This window comes from Gossypium hirsutum, chromosome A05 (genome assembly GCF_007990345.1).
Source record: "Gossypium hirsutum isolate 1008001.06 chromosome A05, Gossypium_hirsutum_v2.1, whole genome shotgun sequence".
NCBI classification, from domain to species: Eukaryota; Viridiplantae; Streptophyta; class Magnoliopsida; order Malvales; family Malvaceae; genus Gossypium; species Gossypium hirsutum.
Window position 1 is genome coordinate 83530517 of NC_053428.1, and position 21319 is coordinate 83551835.

A 21319-nucleotide genomic window follows, 5' to 3' on the forward strand; every position below is an offset into this window, starting at 1 on the left:
GAGTAACGATGGATTTAGTTAGTGGGTTTCCTCTAACAACCACTAAGAAGGATTCTGTCTGGGTCATCGTGTATTGATTGACCAAATCTGCGCACTTTATCCCGGTCAGGACAGACTTTTCTCTGCAAAAATTGGCTAAGCTCTATATTTCTGAAATAGTGAGGTTGCACGAGGCACCTATCTCGATCATCTCTAATAGGGATCCTTGTTTCACGTCTCGGTTCTAGAAGAAATTTCATGAAGCTCTAGGTTTGAGGTTAGACTTCAGTACTGCTTTCCATCCTTAGACAGATGGTCAGTCGGAGATGGTGATTTAGATACCGGAGGACATGTTAAGGAGTTGTATTATTGATTTCCGAGGAAGTTGAAAGGAGTACTTGCCATTAGCAAAGTTTGCCTATAATAATAGCTTCCAGTCTAGCATCTAGATGGCACCTTACGACGCACTTTATGGTCGTAAGTGTCGTACTCCCTTATGTTGGACTGAGTTGGGCGAGCGACGTGCTTCGGGTCCTGAATTAGTCTCCAAAACAGAGGATACAGTTCGATTGATTAGGGATCGTCTGAAAGTAGCTTCTGACAGGCAGAAGTCTTATGCAGATTTGATGAGATGCGAGATTGAGTATTCTATGTGAAGGTTCTGAGATTCGGTAGTAAGGGTAAGCTAAGCCTTAGATTTATCCGGCCGTACCGAATCCTGAAACGAGTAGGGCCAGTCGACTATCAGATAGAGCTACCTCCAGGGTTGGATCAGATTCATGACGTTTTCCATATCTCTATACTGAGGTGCTACTGCTCTGATCCCACGCACATCGTCCTTGTTGAGGAAATTGAGGTTCGACCATATCTGACCTTCGAGGAGGAGCCAGTTCAGATTTTAGATCGCGACGTTAAGGTTCTGAGGAGGAATCCATTCCTTTAGTGAAGGTGCTGTGGCAAAATCATAACACTGAGGAGGCTACGTGGGAGCTTGAGGATGCAATGCGTCAATAGTATCCTCACCTATTCTAATCAGGTAAAATTTCAAGGCCGAAATTGTTTTTTAGGGGGTAGAGTTGTAACGCACGAAATTTGATAAATTTGTTTCTGTGAGTTTCTGACACAAGTGTGTATTTGTTTTAGTGGTTAAGTGTTCTGAGTGTGTGTGTGAAGTCCGAAGTTCAAGCCTTGCATGTGGAAAAATTTAGCTTTTTCATGATTTAAGCCTTAACATCTAGTTAGCAGGCTTACATTAAATTATTTGTAAGTTCATAACAGAATGGGCTTGCTGGTCTGGTGGTTAAGACATGTGGTGGTATGTTGGAGGTCTGGAGTTCGAATCCCTAAATGAGCAGGGGAGTTTATATTTTTGCTCGGTTCTGCAAAGGAATTTTGGTGGTTTTCAAATATTGAGGAAGTTGAGATTGGGTAGTAATGGGTAGTTGGGGGAAAAAACTGATAGAGTTTTATTTTTGTTTTTTTCTTTTCCCAAAATTCCCATTCTTTTACTTTCTCTGTCGTTTTCTCTTCCCCAATTTGCTGTCAATTTTCCCTTGAAGTTTCCCTACCTTTTTACTTTTATTCCATATATTGTAACACCCCGAACCCGAGGCCGTCGCCGGAGTCGAACACGAGGTGTTAACAGACTTCAAACCACTTATTAAAATTTTTTTCCAGACAAGCTGCCAATCTGCGTACTAGTCGCTTTAAAAATCATATCTTGAGCTCTGGAACTCGAAATCAAGTTCCGTGAATTTTCGCTGAAACTAGACTCATATTCCCATCTACAAATTTTTTTCTAGAATTTTTGGTCGGGCCAATTAGTACAGTTTATTAGTCAAAGTCTCCCATGTTACAGGGATCGACTACACTGACCTTTGTGCATTACGACTTGGATATCTCCCTGCACAGAGCTTCAATACTGATGCCGTTTGTTTCTATAGAAACTAGACTCAGAGAGGAATCTATTCATATATGGTATGACTCCTAATTATCTCTGGTTAATATATAATGAATTTCCAAAGTCGGAACAGGGAATCCAGAAACCGTTCTGGCCCTGTCTCACGAGAACCTGAATATCTCTTAACATACTGTCCATATGATCTTTTCGTTGCTTCTATATGAAAATAGACTCATCGAGCTTCGAATACATAATTTATTCATCAATTAATTCCACTCTTACTATTTTTAGTGATTTTTCAATCTCACGTCACTGCTACTGCCAGCATCTGTTACGAAAGCAACTATGCCCATTTCGTGATTTCTCCTTGATCTAACTAGTAATTCGTCATACATATCACAAATTATGATCATGACTAGCCATGCCAAAGGCTAATCATTGCCAAACATCCCCCTACTACACTATTGCCATATCATGAATTTTAACACCAAAATAATCAACCATGACATATGGCGTAAAAAGGTCAAATTATCAAGATTTACGACCTAACGTTATGAAACCAAACCCAACCGAACATTTATGCCATTTTCGCATGGCTAAAAGTTTACATACCAAAGTTCAAACACAACATAATAGCCTATACATGCCGAAATGTTCTCCTAAGCCGACTAAGAAGAAAGTACCAAAACTTGCTAGCCGGTGTGATGACTTCGACGACGGCACGATCACGCAAAAAGAGACGAGTCCAAGAAACCTAGAATAGGTGACAAGCAAACACCGAATGAGTATATAACTCAGTAAGCCATAAGCATTCCACAACCATCCATTAATAAAATTATCACAACAGGAAACAATGAAATGAGGTTAAGTACTCCATCCATACCAAACTATACCATAGTTCCTTAAACCCTATGGTTCAATCTCATACCAAGTCCTACATTGGCCTTTCATACATCATTTTATTTTCGTTATAATCATACAATTAAACGAACTTTCACCTATTCCACAATGAACCTTATGTACGTGACTTCAACTATAATCGTCACATAGGTTCAAAACTTACCAAGCTCAACTCCAAATATAAACATAGCGCCTATTAGCCATGAACTCAAGGTACTTACCTTTTCCGCTGTCCAAAATTGACTCGGTAAAGTCGCACCCTTCATGTAAATAATTTATAGAAAATATATATTGGGTTCGCACACATAGTGCTTAATAATCAATCGCACACACTTAGTGCCATGCACTTTAAACTCACACACTTAGTGCTGTACAATTTAAACCCGCACACTTAGTGCCAATCTCATGACCGTGAACACTTATTGCCCGCACACTTAGTGCCGAAAACCAGCCACTCAATAGGCTTCACTTCCTTTTTACATTCGACAAATTTCATCTCTACTTACATATACATTTGTATACATTTCATCTCATTAAACACAATGGTATAGGTATTACGATCCTTTAAATCAATACCAAAGATATGCTTAATGACTTACTTGTGTTGGGTAAGATGGTTCCAACTCGGCTACTCGATGATCTTTTCTTTGCCTTTGCTCGATTCTCCTCCTTTAACTCCTTGAGCTTAATCAATAAATCAACTAGTTTAACCGCCTTGCTAAATATTTACAATCCAATTACACATGCATATGTATGTTAGTATATTCGGCAATCACCCTTACTAATCACCCACTTGACCAATTATAGAGAATCAAAGTTAATATCACAATGTGTACCCTATATGGCCCATTATACATAATCAAATTTAACATCATCTATATATTTACCCATATGGCCGAATATACCTAATCATACATACACCTAACCAAAAATAATTTCTAAAATCTTTATATCATTTCTACACTAGTAAAGCATCCTCTCCCTTTCCATCAATTTAGCACATGCATTACTCATTAACCTACAAAAATTATATTCGGCCTTAGCACACAACTTGCTAACCGATTCTTCCCCATCTAGCAACCAATGCACATATGTGCTCACTCAAAAATGCAAAAAAAAAAAAGAGATTCAAGAATCATCAATCCACCATCACATGCATCATTAACAAGCTTCATATTTAGCATGCAATGGCATTAACACAAACTCCACCTAGGCCGAATCTTAACTCATCTTCATGCCTCATCACCACAACATCAAACATCAAAATACCAACCATGAATGTAACATGCATGGCCGAATATCATCTCCATCATTTAACAAAGTTTGAACCATGGCTAGGTAGATTTCAAACTTACAACTTAAAATATACATGAATCTCAAAGAATAATATCAAACATACCTCAATCTAGTTACATGCATGGCCAAACTTCCTCCTAATTCTCTTCCAAACCAAACATGAAGCAAGAACTCCTTCCTCCTCCCTTAGAATTTTCGGTCAAAAGAGGATGAAAAAGGATGAACAAGTTTTTCTTTTCCTTTCTTTAGCTCACGGCAATGGGGGGGGGAAACAACCACTCATTTTTTTTTTGTTTTTCCTTTCTTTATTACCCATACTCCTTATTTTATTTTTTTCCTACATACCTCACTAGGCCAACATGTTCCCAACATGTTTCCACCCATAGCATGGCCAACCACTAGCTCAAATTTTGGGTAATTTGACATGCAAACCCATCATTTTCACAACATGCATTAATAGACCATTTTAAATTAGCCTATCATATTTTCACCATGTCTCATATCGATCCCTATTTAATAATTTCTCATGCAATTGGCAAAATTGGAGAATGAAACTTCCACATACTCATGTACACACATAATAAGCATAGAATATGGAAATTAATTATTTTTATGACTCGGTTTTGTGGTCTCGAAACCACTTCCCGACTAGGGTCAATTTTGGGCTGTTACATATATTTTGCGTATATCGCGAGTGTGAGTATTATGGGGTTTAAGGCTCTCTTCGTTCTGTTCTGTAGTGAGTCGACTTGGAGTGCTTGAGAGTTTTTAGACATCAAAATCGATACCAGGTGTGCACTCAATTGCTTAGAAAATGAGATTTGGTGAAAGCCAAAAAATGAATATGTCGATACCACACGGGCGTGTGGTCGCCGACCTAGGCTGTGCGCGCAAGACACGAGTGCATGACACGGCCATGTGATGGCCGGTAAGGCCGTGTACGAGACACGGGCTCAAGCAGTGGGGCCGTGTGGGCCCATACAGGTACACCACACAGCCATGTGAAATTCTGGGCCAGGCCGTGTGGATCCAATTTGGGCTGTGTGGGCCCACAGTGTACACAACACGGGCATGTGGAATTCTGGGTCACACGGCCAAGGCCAATTTGGGTCATGCGGGCCACACGGGCAGGCCACATGAGCGTGTGAGCCCAATTTTCTAAAACACTCTGAAAGGTTGCTCGGGTCGCCCAAGTTGACTGAGACCTTCTGTAGGGTCGATAAAAGTTACTTGACCCCTGATTACGTGATCTAACTATGTGATATTTGCTCTAGCATGTTACTCTTAACATGTAGACCGATTTGCATGTATGATCTGTTAATTGAATATTTGCACGACATGTATTGTATGCTGCATTGCATCGGGGTTAGGTTATTTTATATAGAGGAAGTATTTTGAAAGGTTCCTAAGCTTGATATCTGGCAGCACAGCTGCAATTATCTGATTATGTGTCGCATTTCAGTACAACATGGTGTATAGGGATGGGTGGTTTGATTTTATCCCCACATGGTGTGTAGGGTTGGATGGAGTTGGTGCGTAGAGGCTAGTGAGTAGGACTCTATTAATCTGCTCTGTTATGCATGATATATTTATGATGGGCTAAGGCTCTGTAACACCCCGAACTCATGGCCGTTACCGGAAATCGAACACGAGGTGTTACCGGCTTACTTCATTTATTTCCCCCTATATTTTTTTTGTTCCAGGCAAGCTGGCTACTGTATTGTGGTCGCTTTAAAAATCATATTTTGAGTTCTAAAACTCAAAATCCAATTCCATAAATTTTCCCCGAAACTAGACTCATATATCTATATGGTGGAATTTTTGTAGAATTTTTGGTTGGGCCAATTAGTACAGTTTATTTGTTAAAGTTTCCCCTGTTTCAAGGTTCGACTACACTAACCTCTGTACCTTACGATTTAAATATCTCCCTGTAAAGGGCTTCAATTCCTATTCCGTTTGTCTCTAATGAACCTAGACTCGATAAGGAATCTTTACATATAAGGTACAACCTCTAATTATCTCGATAAAATTTACGGTAAATTTTCTAAGTCATAATAGGGGATCCAGAAATCGCTCTGTCACTGTTTCACAAGAATTTAATTATCTCCTAACATAAAGTTCATATGGTCTTTTCGTTTCTTCCATATGAAAATAGACTCATCAAGCTTCGATTACCTAATTTATTCATTATTTAATTCCATTTCTACTATTTTAGTGATTTTTCAATCTCACAACACTGCTGCTGTCAGCATCTGTTACTAAAGCAGACTATGCCTATTTCGTGATTTTTCCTTGATCTAACTAATAATTCATCATACATGTCACAATTTATGACCATGACTAGCCATGCCAAAGACTAATCATCACCGAGCATCTCCCCACTACACTATTACCAAATCATGAATTTAACACCGAAAATAAATTAGCCATGACATATGGCATAATAATCAAGTAGACCTCAACCAATACTCAACCACAACCGAATTACCAAGACTTGTGACCAAGCATCATAGAACCAAATCCAAACGAACATTTATGCCATTTTCGCATGGCTAAAAGTTTACATACCAAATTTCAAACAAAACATAATAGCCTATACATGCCGAAATGTTCTCCTAGACCAACTAAGAAGAAAGTACCAAAAGTTGCTAGCCGGTGTGATGACTTCGATGACGGTCCCGAGCACGGCAAAAAGACGAGTCCAAGAAACCTAAAATAGGTGACAAGCAAACACCGAATGAGTATATAACTCAGTAAGCCATAAGCATTCCACAACCATCCATTAATAAAATTATCACAACAGGAAACAATGAAATGAGGCTAAGTACTCCATCCATACCGAACTATACCATAGTTCCTTAAACCTTACAGTTCAATCTCATACCAAGTCCTACATTGACCTTTCATACATCATTTTATTTTCGTTACAATCATACAATTAAACGACCTTTCACCTATTCCACGATGAACCTTATGTACGTGACTTCAACTATAATCATCACATAGGTTCAAAACTTACCAAGCTCGACTCCAAATATAAACATAGCGCCTATTAGCCATGAACTCAAGGTACTTACCTTTTCCGCTGCCCAAAATCGACTCGGTAAAGTCGCACCCTTAATGTAAATAATTGATAGAAAATATATAGTGGGTTCGCACACATAGTGCTTAATAATCAACCACGCACACTTAGTGCCATGTACTTTAAACTCGCACACTTAGTGCCATGCATTTCAAATTCGCACACCTAGTGCCAATCTCACAACCGTGAACACTTATTGCCCGCACACTTAGTGCCGAAAACCAGCCACTCTATATGCTTCACTTCCTTTTTCCATTCGACAATTTCATCTCTACATACATATACATTTGTATACATTTCATCTCATTAAACACAATTGCATAGGTATTACGATCATTTAAATTAATACCAAAGATATGCTTAATGACTTACCTTGTGTTAGGTAAAATAGTTCCTAGTCGGCTACTCGATGACCTTCGATTTTCCCTTGTTGGACGCCTCTCCTTTAGGATCTTGAGCTTAAACAAATAAATTAACTCATTTAACCGCTTTGCTACATATATTGGTATCCACATTTTAATGATTTTATGACATACGAAACGACATGGTAAAATTTTCATCTTGCTACCTTATGTTCTTAGCTATTCGGCTAATAACCTTATGCAATTACCATACTATCAATAATCTAATCACACATGCATATGCATACTTGGACATTCGGTAATCACCTTTGCTAATTTTAAACTCAACATCACATAAGCTCCCAAGTGATGGCCGAATATGTATATCTATACTATCACCTATAATTCATCTAATCACAAAATTTCATCTCATGAACACTTGACCCATTTTTTTACCCCATATGGCCGAATGCTTCATTTGTTACCCAACTAACCATTCAACAACTTCAACCTCATTACAACCCTTTTATGCCTAATTATCTAAGTCAAGATAAAATCATCAACATGCCTAACTATAGCCGAATGTGCAACATTAATCTATCATTTCCATTTCATTTAACACTTAACATTTACCACATATCGATTCACCAAACTCTTCATCTATTCATGCTCTCATATTCGGTCACCCATACCTATACTAACCATATAACTAATTAATCCTAGGGTTAAACACAAGTACAATATTTAAGCACCATGGCCGAACCTTCATGAAGTTGCTAAGACCCATCATTTCTACTCCTCACACACTCTCACATCCAATCCTTTTTATTAAACACTCAAGCTCAATCATCTTCATGCCTCATCACCACAACATCAAAACACCAACCAAGAAAGACAACACCCATGGCCGAATATCATCTCCATCAATAGCAAAAATTTAAACCATGGGCTAGGTAGAACTTAAACTAACAACTAAAAACATGCATGAATTTCAAAAAAATAACATCAAACATACCTCAACCTAGGTACAAGCATGGCCGAACTTCTTCACCTTTCTTTCCCTCACTCACGGCAATTGTAACAAGGAAAAGGATGAACACTCCTTCTTCCTCCCTTATTTTATTCATCTTTTTCCTTTTTAATTCCTTTCTTTAATTTATTTTATCTCCAATAACCCAATTTCTTATTATAATATCTAATTCAAACAAATATATTGCCCATCATCAATCTATCTTGGCCGGCCACTATAAGGGAATTGGGAAATTTGACATACAAGTCCACCCTTGTGTTGACATGCACTAATAAGCCCTTTAAAATTAGCCTATCATATTTCACCATGTCTCATGTTGATCCCTATTTAATAATTCCTCATGCAATTGGCAAAATCAGGGAATGAAACTTCCACATATGGATGTACACACATAATAAGCATAGAATATAACAATTAATTATTTTTATGACTCAGTTTTGTGGTCCCGAAACCACTTTCCGACTAGGGTCACATTAGGGCTGTCACAGGCTCATTCGTATTTGATTTTGTATCTGTGTGGACTAAGGTTCACACCATTTCCATAAGGGGTTCAGGCCTGAGTTATCTAATATTTGGATGTATGCCTGATTTCTGATATTGTGATTACACACTGAGTTTGTGAAAACTCACCCTTTTCTGTTTAATCTGTATAGGTAATCCCTAGACTTGACGGTTTGGTGCAGCGGAGAACTCGACAGTGGCCACACATATTTAGACTGTTTTAATTCAATTCTGGTATTCATTTCTTTTTAATTATGTTCTGGGTTGGTTGATGTAATTTGGGACTTTATGGACTTTATTTGGATTTTTAAATTATTTATGGAATTTTAGACTAAACTCAGTTTTCCTAAAAGTTAATGTTTTCGCACGCGAAACAATTCCCAAAAATTTATTGGGTTTTCAAAAGCTTTCTTAAATCAAATCAATTAAAACATGTTTTCTCTAACTAAGTAAAATTAATAATTGGGACCATTTTTAGGTCAATGCATCTTTAAAAGAACACTCTCATGTGACATCTCTAGATTTGGCCATAACATTTAGGCCGAGTTTGGGGCGTTACAAAAAATAAACACATCATATAAAACTGAATTGAAACAGCAGGTAATTCAATTAAAAAAAGAAAGAAAAGTTATTCTCATGTTTAATTATGATTCATGATAAAAGGAAAAGAAGGAAACACAAACATCCTAAAATTCTTGCTAAAGTTTTATAAAAGCAAAGACTTAACCATATAAACACTTCCATTTTTAATAAGCTTAAGTAAATCATTTAATTTCTGGGGTTTTTTTTAGCTAAAGCTCATGATGTTTGTAGTTGGCGTTTACCAAATATGAACACAGCATGGTTTTGTAAAATGCCTAAGGCTGAATTACAGGTTTGGGAAGAAAATTAAACAATGTATTGAAAATGGCCAATTATGCTGCTGTTATGTTTTTGTTAAAGTGCATGCTACTAAGATGATTTTGTTGAGTGTATACAGCTTGTATGCATGTTGCAACATTTGTGTAGTGCAGCAACATATTTTCTATTTTAGTTGCAATATAATTTAGTTTGGTTGAGAATGAACTTTGATGTTTATGATGGGATGATTGAGCTAATAAGTCAGGTTATCCATGTGTACAAGCAATGTTTTAATAGTCCCAATGCTAATTAGTGGGATTAGTTGAATATTTGGTAATTTATTTTGACTATTAATGTATTGTTTTTATATTGAATGAGCAAGCATATCAGTTGTGTAAAGCAGATCGCTTTCTTGTTGCACGTTTGTGAGCAAGTAAATTGTTCTTTGTTTCTTCATCCTTTGTTCTCTGTCTTATTCTATTCTTTTGCTGTTGTCAAAAACACAACAAATGGTATCATGAGCCCAAGTCTTTGAGGGCTTGTTTTTGCTTCTGCTACTTGTTAAGAAAGACAAGAATCTGTTAAAGCCTGTCATCTTTGAGGGCTGCTTGTAAAAAAGACAGTAGCAGCTCACCCCTGTGAGACTCCCAAACAAGCTTGGGATAAGCTGAAGGAGATGATGGAATATGTGCATGGAGACATTCCACAGTAGGATGGAGTATGTGCAAGAAGAAATAGGACTGTAATTAACAAAGGAACAAGGCAAGATGTATTTGAAGGCAAGTTTCCAACTAAGGCTATGAAGGAGGAGAAGACTCTATTTGATGAAAAAATCTTTGGCATAAAAGGCTGGGATAGTCAAGTGTGCAAATCAGATTTGGTTGAGAATGAGGCCAAGGTTGAAGATGAATTTCTTGAGTAGGGTCAACTTGAAAAGCATTTTGGGACTGCCAAGCTCAAAAAAACTTGATGAATGATTGGTATTTGCAGCATAAAGGCCAATGAAGAGTGTTGAAAATGGCCAACCATGTTGCTGTTATGTTTTTGTTAAAGTGTCTGCTACTATGATGAGTTTGTTGAGTGCATACAGCTTGTATGCATGCGCTGTAGCATTTATGCATGTTGTAGTAACATATTTTCTGTTTTAGTTGCAATGTAATTTAGTTTGGTTGAGAATGAACTTTGATGTTGATGTTTTGATAAGGTGATTGAGCTAATAAGTCACCTTATCCATGTGTACAAGCAATGTTTTAATAATCCCAATGCTAATTAGTGAGGTTAGTTGAATATTTTGTTATGTATTTTGACTATAAATGTATTGTTTTCATATTGAATGAGCAAGCATATCAGTTTTGTAAAGCAGATTGCTTCTATGCTGCACGTTTGTGAGCAAGTAAATTGTTCTTTGTTTCTTCCTCTTTTGTTCTCTATATTGTTATCATCTTTTGCTGCTGTCAGAAACCCAACACAAGGCGGCTTTAGCTAACTCAATGCAAGAAAAGATCATTTATAACTATGAATATGATATAGCTACTTCCTTCTTTACAATTATTCTAGGAAGAAAGGTGATGATCCTAGTAAAAGACACCAAATGTCTAGTACCTAAAAGTTTCAATCACATTCTTCCACCAACAATAATTAAATTCTTCACAATGTTCACCCCTTCAAACTTCCTATTTGGTAGATGTGACTCGACTCGACTCAACTCAACCCACTACATTATGTCGTGAGAGTTTAAACCAGAATTGTAAAGCTATATTCAGTACTATCTCAGAATCCGAAAAAACTTTAGTTAGAATCCATTGACTTGTTCCACCTCTTCTATCCTTGCAGCTTACTAGGAACAGCGATCACACTTTTTCTTTTTCCATTTTATTTTGTGTAGAATTCTAGCTCCATCCATTTTGTGCCATGTGCAAACAGTATAACGCATAATCACCACTATAATATCCGTTCTCATACTTATAAAAGCTGCATAAAACAAGCCAATGGCTCATATTAATTCATGTGAAAGATGGCTAGCATAGCCTAGCTTAGCTTAGCCAAGAATCTATTGACTTATGCTTCCTCTAAACATATCCTTTCAAGTTGCTACCACTATTTGATTTATTTAGTTCCTGCCAACTCTGACAAGTCATCAATTTTCATGATACACTATATATAGGATTACAGAGAGATACACATTTCTATTAAATCTAAAACAAAATATAACTACCTGAAAATCTTAGACATATTGTTCTCTTAATCTCCATGTCTGTAAATATATAGACAACAGACATATATAAACAAGCCAAGAGACCTTCCACTTCATACATACAATTTACTTTTACACACAATTACAACTTACAACATAGCCTGTACATTTCCTCATTAACTACTCATTGAAGGCCCGAAGTACATGTAGATAGGTGGACTGATCCTGATATTGAGAGGATAGCTGATGGTATTGTCCATATACCATCACCATAAATTAAACCTGAAGCGATGGCACCTGCATAATCCTCTGCATCCTTCCGGTTGATTCATTCCCATATAAACAATATTACTGTTCCAACAAACATGTCAATTGTAAAGTAATCTCCAATATAGAATAGAACGGCCATAGCCATTGGAATAGGAATAAATTGTGAAATTTTCTTGGAAGTCACATCCCTTAATAGGTTTACAAGCAAAGCACCCACGAAGAATCCACAACATAAAGCCAACCAGCTTGGGCAGCTCTGAAAAGCCTTCAATATCAAGAATTGCCATTTCTTTGTATATCACAGTATAAGGCACTTTGTATGGACTATCTGGTGCTCTGACTTCAAAAGCAGTCCAAAACAACCAGAATGTGAGTGGTGCAATGACACACCCATGGTTGTTCTTACTAACTAGCTCACAAACATAGACTTGGCTGATGATAGAGTGAAGTAACCAGTCTTGAAATCTTGTATTAATTTAGCTACTGTGGAGACAATGGACATCTTAACCCCACAGGCTGCCAAACCAGCCATGTCTCCACCATCACTTCCTACTAATGAAGCTATAATGAAAAGACCAATCTTTCCATAAGTGGAAGACAAGTTCCAGTCTGTAAGTCTAGTTCCATAAGAGTTGCAAAAGGCAAGGGTAGGGGCAAGAATGTATGAAACAAGAACCATATACCACTTGAGGGGTGGAAAGATGATTGGAATAGTGACTGTTGATATGGCGGCCAATGCCACATATCCAGCAGCCGTAAACCAAGTAGGTATAATGTCTTTGAGAAATATATCATCTAGTCCGTTAAAACTCTCATCATCTGTGGAAACAAAATAATATTTCAATTAACCTTCAATGGAAAAAAATGTGTGACAGCTAGAAAAAAGATGCATGCAATAAACACTTTTTCCTAGAAGTGTGACAAATTTTAAGAGTTTTCGACAAGGTGGATTTAATATTTGAATAGAGGCACTATATCATGCATCCATTAATGAGTTTTCACCAAGAACTACAACGTTTCACTGATAAATTCATTTAGTAGTAGCCACTCAGTAGTGAGTATGAAAGCCATTGAAACAAAACAGATACATAAACTGCAAAATAATGCATGCAAGCATCTGGCTAACAAGGGTATCCTTACCTATAACCTCTTGAGCAATGGGAAGTTTGCTCTGCTTGGTGCTTTTATTTCTCATTTCCTTTGTAGTTATGTATATTATCTTAATCAAGTTGTAAAGGCCATCTCCAAGGATAAGAGAAATAGCTATGAAAACCTGCGACCACATGATGGCCAAGAAATTTCATTTTACACAAGAGCGAGAGAAGAGAACATTTTAGTTAGGGTTAGAGATGGAAAATTATCAAGAAGGTGCAAGGGAAAGAAACATCAAGACTTTATACAACTGTGAAACAGAACTAAAAACATCAAATTCTTTCACTGTACCTTATACCCGTAAAGACCTTTAAAATTATTGCCCTCCAGGCCAAAAGGATACCAGTCCCTAGCACGTGCTGAAATAAAGGGCCAGAGGAAACTCCATGATATGATTGCACCAAAAAGAACAGAGCAGTTTACAATGTGCGGGCAAATAAGACCACAACCAACATAGGTTGGACTAAAGTCAAAATAGAACCTTCATGAAACATCACAATATCCATAAATCATTTAATAGAAATATCAACAACCATGTTAATAATATTTTACTCTAGTTACCATCATTTGTGTCCTCTAGTTAACAGTAATGCAGGTTCTATTGCCTTCAGCCAATATTGAACATGAAATATTAAATATTCTCATTAACGTATAGGCATTCTTTCAACAAGGGAAGTAAGAGAGAGAGAGTTCGCATGGGAAATTTAACTTTAGAGAAACTTACGAGTTTTTGAACAGCGTTAAGCCAAATGTAGAAAAATTATCAAACCCACAAGAATCTCCAATACCACTGAAAAACCACTTAAAGTAGCTCCAAATTAAACTTATGCTCAGATATTTTCCAAGGCACTTAACTTTCTTCCTGCAACAAACTCAAAAAAATCATGCTTACAATCCGAGAAAGAAAAAACTAGTTTACTAAAGGCCAAAACTATTCTCTCTAGTTATTTATGAACAAAACTTTATGATTGAAGCAGTTAGTTCACTCAAGTCGTAAATGCATGGTTGCCAGAATTCGATAGGCCTTCCAGTCTTCATTATCTAGTTTGGCAACTTGAACAAAAAAATCATTTTCCTTTCAACTAAACTTATACAATTAAGTCCTACAATAGTGAATCTGTATGTACCCTATTAAAAAACTATGACCAAAATGAATCTTATAAGTACCCTACAAGCTCAGCACCAGTGTTGGTATGGAAACTATTTATCAACATGGCTGTGGCCGTTCCACTTGGATATGTAAATTTATAATCCAAGATCATTACCTGACAAAAGTTAAGAGACAGAATTAGAAGGCTAACTTATAAAAAACAATCACATAGTATGAGAAAACCTTCTAGCAAATACACTGACATTATAAAAATTAGCCAGAACACTAAACATAATATTTTTTTGGATAATCAAGATAGAGGGGAAGGATGCTAGAGATTACACCCCAAGCTCTTATGCAACATAACACAAGCATCTTGTCACAACGCCAAAAGCTTGCTGGCCACTATACAGAACATTTATTACACCTCAAAAACTAGGTTTTTTTATCAGATCACGAAAAATTACTAATAAGTAAAAATATATGGCATTAGTTGATTTAAAATAAGGTTGATTACAAGAAATGTTAATACCAACACCAAGATTACATCCAGAAAACTTTTACCTGGATAGAGCTAAGTTTATCAAAGATTCAAGAACATGTCTTTACAACCTAAAAATGCAATGTAAAGTCTAAACTGTATTGGAAAAGAAGTATATAATAAGTTCTACTATACAAAGCAGAGTAAGACTAAACAGCCCAAGGAAGCTAACAACAAAGAGAAAACCAGTCATCCATCCTAACCCTAGGTTCTTACTATCTTCCGCTCGGTTCCCAGGGTAATCAGCACTGATAAGATTATATGTTCTCTTATTCATTGCGATCAGATACGATCCAAATCCACCTTGCAAAACAATTAGATAGATCTATTAAAGGCATGACCTCAGAGTCATTCAACTTATTTTAAAAACTAAAATTAAGCTTCCTCAATGTTAGGAGTAACAACTAGTTAAACAAAAGTTAGTTAAAAAGGGTTAGTTATGAATTGTAGTAGTTAACAGTAATCAGTTAGTTAACAGTTACTCCTCATCTGTATAAAATACTTAGTTCTCTTCATTAATGAAGCAAGTCAGAATCGTTATTCATCACTTATTGCTGGTATGATCTTGACATGGTATCAAGAGCTATGGTTTTCTTGGGGTAGTTAGTTTTTTTTCATGGAGACTGAAACTATTCCTGCGTGAGATACACCTCGCCACTTGTCTAACACTAAAGGAGCAGTTCATTCTCAAGGACCCAGCAACACAACTCTATAGAACATTCATTACTTCTCTAAGCATGATACAATTAAACCTGGGGAGCACAATTTTTTGTTATGGAAGCATCAGATCTTGTTAATTCTTGAAGGATATGATCTTGAAGGGTTTGTGCTAGGCACAGTTTCTGTTGCACCCTCTCACCTACATGGACCTAAAGGTCAGTATGTTGATAATCCTGCATTTCTTATTCATAAAAAGCAGGACAAGTTCTTAGATTATTGGTTGCTTTCAACAGTTACAGATGAACTCTTGGTCCATCTCACGTCAGCCAAGACTAGCTTTGTTATTTGGACAGTTATTGGAAGGATATTTGGTGCCAAATCTAATGTTAAGCTATCGAGCATGCGTTATACACTCTACTCTCTCAAGAAAATAGGTCTTACTGTCAAAGAATATTTGGCTAAGGTGAAGAGCTTGAGCGATAATCTCATCGCTGTTGGCAGTATGGTTACAGAACAAGAACAAGTGAGTATTATATTAGTTGGTCTCTCGATCAATTATGAGTCTGTTCATGTGGTTTCCTCCGCCACTCCTAAGTCACTTGATTTGTTAACATAAATGCTTCTTGACTGTGAGGCATGACAACTAGCCTCACTGGCAGAGGTTCCCTTCCAGGCCAATTTAGAGACCCATCAGAAGCAAGACAGTTCAGAAATTTCAAAACACACTAGTGCTCCAGCTATTCACACAAGTACAAACATGGTCACCGAGGGCAAGGACATGGTTGGTCTCGTGGAAGGGGTCGTGGTAGTGGCTGGAGTTGGTCACGGACTAGGCCACAATGTTAGTTATGTGGCAAAATTGGTCACCCAGCTTAGATGTGCTATCACCGATTTGATTAGACCTTTTTAGATGTTGGTTTGAACCACTCGATGTCTATTAATTACCATCAGTTCAATGATCAGGGATGTTCTCCTACTGTTCCTACTTGCACTCATATGTCTCACACTTGTAGTCCATATTACTCATCTTCCATCTCATCATCTCATTCCTCTCCTCGACAGCCTCTCTCTGCTAGTCCTGATCAGGCCTGGTATTCAAACTCTAGAGTAACTAATTATATCATATCTGCTATGGCTACCCTATCAACTGTTTCTCCTTATACAGGTATGAAGCAAGTCTCCATGGGGAATGGTGCCTCTGTTTTGATTGCTAATGTAGGCTCTTCTAGCTTGTTGGCTGGTTCTCGGCTTTTGCACCTAAAGAATGTGCTTCATGTTTCTACTGTATGCAAGAACTTTCTGTCTACTGGTCAGTTTGCACGTAATAATGCTATATATTTTGAGTTTCACCCATTGCTTTGCTTTGTGAAGGATATTTAGACAAGGAAAGTCCTCCTAGTGGGCCGCATGCATGATGGCCTCTACAGGTTTGATGTCTAGTTAGAACTCTAACAAACCTGTTGCTTATTCACAATCGAATCCTATGTACAGCTCAGCTCACTTCTTCTCCTATATTGTGGCATAATAGACTCGACCACCCATGTACTGGTGTACTTGTGGATGTTTTACGTGGTTGTAATGTTCCTTTTACCCACAAAAAAATTGTCTATTGTTTGTTCAGCCTATCGTTTAGCAAAAACTCATAAGCTGCCTTTTAGTCCTTCAAAAACTTTGTATTCGTTGCCTTTTAAATTAGTGGAAATTGATGTTTGGGCCCTACTTATCTAAAGTCCAATGGATTTGTTTATTATGTCTCCTTTATGGATATGCATGGCAGGTATACCTGGGTGTACTTTATACACTCAAAGTCAGAAGTTTTCAAGTGTTTTCTTCATTTTTATGATATGGTTCGAGTTCAATTTGGTTGCTCTGTCAAGATGCTTCAAACTGATGGGGGTGAATTTCGGTCTAAGGAGTTGTCTCGAGTTGGTATTCACCATTGGGTCACCTGTCCCCACACTTCTGAGCAGTACGGGGTGGTTGAAAGGAAGCATCGACAGCTAGTTGACAAGGGGTTGACACTTCTTGCACAGGCATCTTTACCATTGGAGTTCTAGTCTTATGCCTTTGTACATGCGGTTCACTTGATGAATAGCCTCCATACTCTTGTTCTACAAAAGCCCTTATGAGGTGCTCTACAAGGTCCGCCCTGACTATTCTCACCTAAAGGTACTTGGATGCACATGTTATCCTTACTTGCAGCCATTTCGGCAGCACAAGCTTCAATTTTGGTCCAAACAGTGTGTGTTCATTGGAGTAGCATTAAATTAGAAAGGTTACCAGTACCTTGATACGAATGGCTGTATCTTTGTCTCTCGTCATGTCACATTTGATGAATCACAATTTCCTTTCAAAAAGGGTTTCCTTTTACCTTATTGTTCTAATTCAATTAGGTCTTCTCATCACAAGTCTTGTATTCCTTTGGTGGTAGCTCCTGCCTCCTTAACCCAAAATTCTTCAGGTTTAGAACAACCCGTATCCTCTCCTGTGGTAGGGCCCATTCAATCTTCTTCTGGTCTATGATCTCTTGGTGGTCAATTTGGTTCAGCAGATACACATGCCAATTCCTTTGATCAACCTGCTCTTCAACCTATTCTTTCTGCTAGGACTGTTCCTTATATGAGTACTCATCCAATACAAACCTGATAGAAAAATGGCATTTTCAAGCCTAAGCTATTCACCTCAGTCTTAACAGAGAAGGAGCCTACGTTTATTATTAAAGCTTTTCTTGAACAGCGGCTGCACAGGCTGAGTACAAGGCTTTACTCGTGAATGACACTTGGGATTTGGTACCCTTACCTGAAAATCGTAGGGTTGTTGGCTATAAATGGATCTTTAAGGTCAAAAGACATGCTGATGGCTCGGTGGCTCGATACAAGGGCAGACTGGTCATCAAAGGCTACCTTTAAGAGACAGTCATTGATTTTTAAGAAACTTTTAGCCTTGTGGTTAAGCCAACAACCATTCGAGTGGTTCTGGCTCTAGTAGTTTTTTTGGGGTGGACACTCAGGCAAGTAGACATTAACAACGCCTTCTTAAATGGTGACTTGCAGGAGGAAATATACATGGTGCAACCACCAGGATCTGAACAACACGGGTATAGTGGTCAACAGTTGGTCTGCAGATTGAAGAAAACTGTCTATGGTCTTAAGCAAGCACCTCGGGCCTAGTTCCACAAGCTACGAGATTTCTTTTTAGCTAAATAGTTTGCTATTTCGAAGGTTGACAACTCTCTTTTTATTCATCAATCAGGGTCTCAACTGATTTATGTTCTTGTGTACGTCGACAACATTATTGTCATGGGACAAACTCACAAGCTATAGATCAGTTTGTCAAAGATCTTGATGTTTATTTCTCGTTAAAAGATTTGGGCAGGTTGAGCTATTTTCTTGGTATTGAGGTTAGCTATACTCCAGATGGGATTTTTCTTAGTCAAAGGAAGTACATACTCGATCTTCTTACAAGGGCCTCTATGGACAAGTCCAACAAATTGCCAACACCTATGGTCACAACGTGTTATTTATCAGCTCATGAAGGTACTCCAGTAGATAATGCACACGAGTATAGAAGCATAGTTGGTGTCTTACGGTATGTCGTAATTACCAGGCCAGATATAGCATTCTCTGTTAATAAGGTTCGTCAATTCATGCACAAACCGTTGGATTTGCATTTTAAGGCTGTAAAACGAATCCTTCGATATTTAAGAGGGACCTTGGATCATGGCATAAAGTTTACTCGGCGGTCAAAGTTTCTGCTTGAAGGTTTTTCGAATGCTAGTTGGGGTTTAGATGCTGATGATCATCAATCAACCTCAGGTTACTGTATTTTTCTTGGAGGAAATCCAGTTTCCTAGAGTTCCAGGAAATAGCAGGTGGTCTCAAGGTTTACTGCTGAGGTGGAATATCGAAGCCTTGCTCATGTCACTACCGAAATGGCCTGGATTCAATCATTGTTTTCTGAATTGGGAGCTCCTGTTAAGGGCAAAGCATTGGTGTGGTGTGATAGCCGAAAATCTTGTCATGCATTTGAAATTCAAACACATTGAGTTGGATTTATTTTTTGTGTGAGAGAAAGTTGCCAGTGGATTGTTTCAGGTGGGGCATGCTCCAAGTCAAGAACAGACTACAGATGTCTTGATAAAACCCTTATCAGTAGGACTATTTCATAAATTTAAGAGTCAGGTTCGAATTATTCCTAATGACAGTGAAGTTCCAGGGAGGAAGTCAATTAGCACGGAGCATGTTAGGAGTAACAACTAGTTAAATAGAAGTTAGTTAAAAAGGGTTAGTTATGAATTGTAGTAGTTAACAGATAGTTAATCAGTTAGTTAACAGTTACTCATCATCTGTGTAAAATACTTAGTTCACTTCATTAATGAAGCAAGTCAGAATCATTATTCATCTCTTCTTGCTAGTATGATCTTGACACTCAATACAATTAATCAATGACACCAAATTCTAACGAGCTTAAAAATTAACTAAATAACAAATCTATTAGTTATTTTTAATCATTTAAAATGAAAAATTAACAACAAAATTAAGCTTCAAACTAAACAGAAACAAGCTAAGTACGTTTTTAGTCATATCATAAACCACGAAACAATACTAAACAAAGGTCAATCAAAGGTGGTATAAAGTGTAAGCTTTTTTTTTAAAGTGTTTTATTTACCACTAAAAGTGAGGCCGTAACAAACGATGACACAAGTCTAAATGAGGGTGTTTTCTTGTTTTGTAAAAGGCGAAACTTGAAACCCTAACTTAGACAGGAAACTGGTCCAGGATTTTATGAAGAAGAATCCAAGTAAACCAGTGTCGATGTTCAATGTAGGGATAATTCCAATCGTTAGATTTAGCTTGTGTGTGATGATGCAAAAGAGAGTTGCTAACAAGGCACTCACCACGAGCCCTCTTATCGTTATCTGCTCTTTCTATTCTAGAACTCGTTCCAACTCGACACCGCTGTCATTGTTGAGAATCGATGGCTCCGATATGTCGATTCCCATGCTTTTTTATGGATCTAGCCAGGTTTCTTGGTTTTTTTTGAGGGGATCTAAAAAAACATAGTATACAGTTCGCACTTGCGTCTTGGAGTTCAGAAGTGACGACGTGTCAAATTAAAGATTAGTTAAAATCTGTTTTGTTTGATTCCCGAGGTAACTAATTTTATATATTACCGCCACTAATGCCGATAGCATGGCTGTGATTCTCGCGAAGATTTTGATTTCATGAAAACAAAATTGAATATTAGATTGATTTAATTTTAAAATCCATACCTACAATGTAAATGTATAATAAAATTACCTAATACATATATTTATAAAAAAAATTTATAAAGATATGAGTACAAATTATATTTATATTTCTATTATTTATTATACAAAAGATATGAAATGGCAAATACACCCTTATAAGTATAATATAATTTGATTTATAAAATAAATGTATTTTTACATTGATTTGGTGTCCGGCTAACTTGTGACATAAAACTCAGAAATAACTATTTAAGGTTAAATTTTGCTATTAGTTACTTAGTAAAAGTTGTGG

The 21319-nt window shown here is 37.2% G+C and overlaps 1 pseudogene; it reads right to left on the reverse strand.

Annotated features, from left to right (window-relative positions):
- Nucleotides 1-12239: 12239 nt before the first annotated feature.
- Nucleotides 12240-20778, reverse strand: LOC107961130 (probable metal-nicotianamine transporter YSL6; annotated as a pseudogene).
- Nucleotides 20779-21319: the final 541 nt, after the last annotated feature.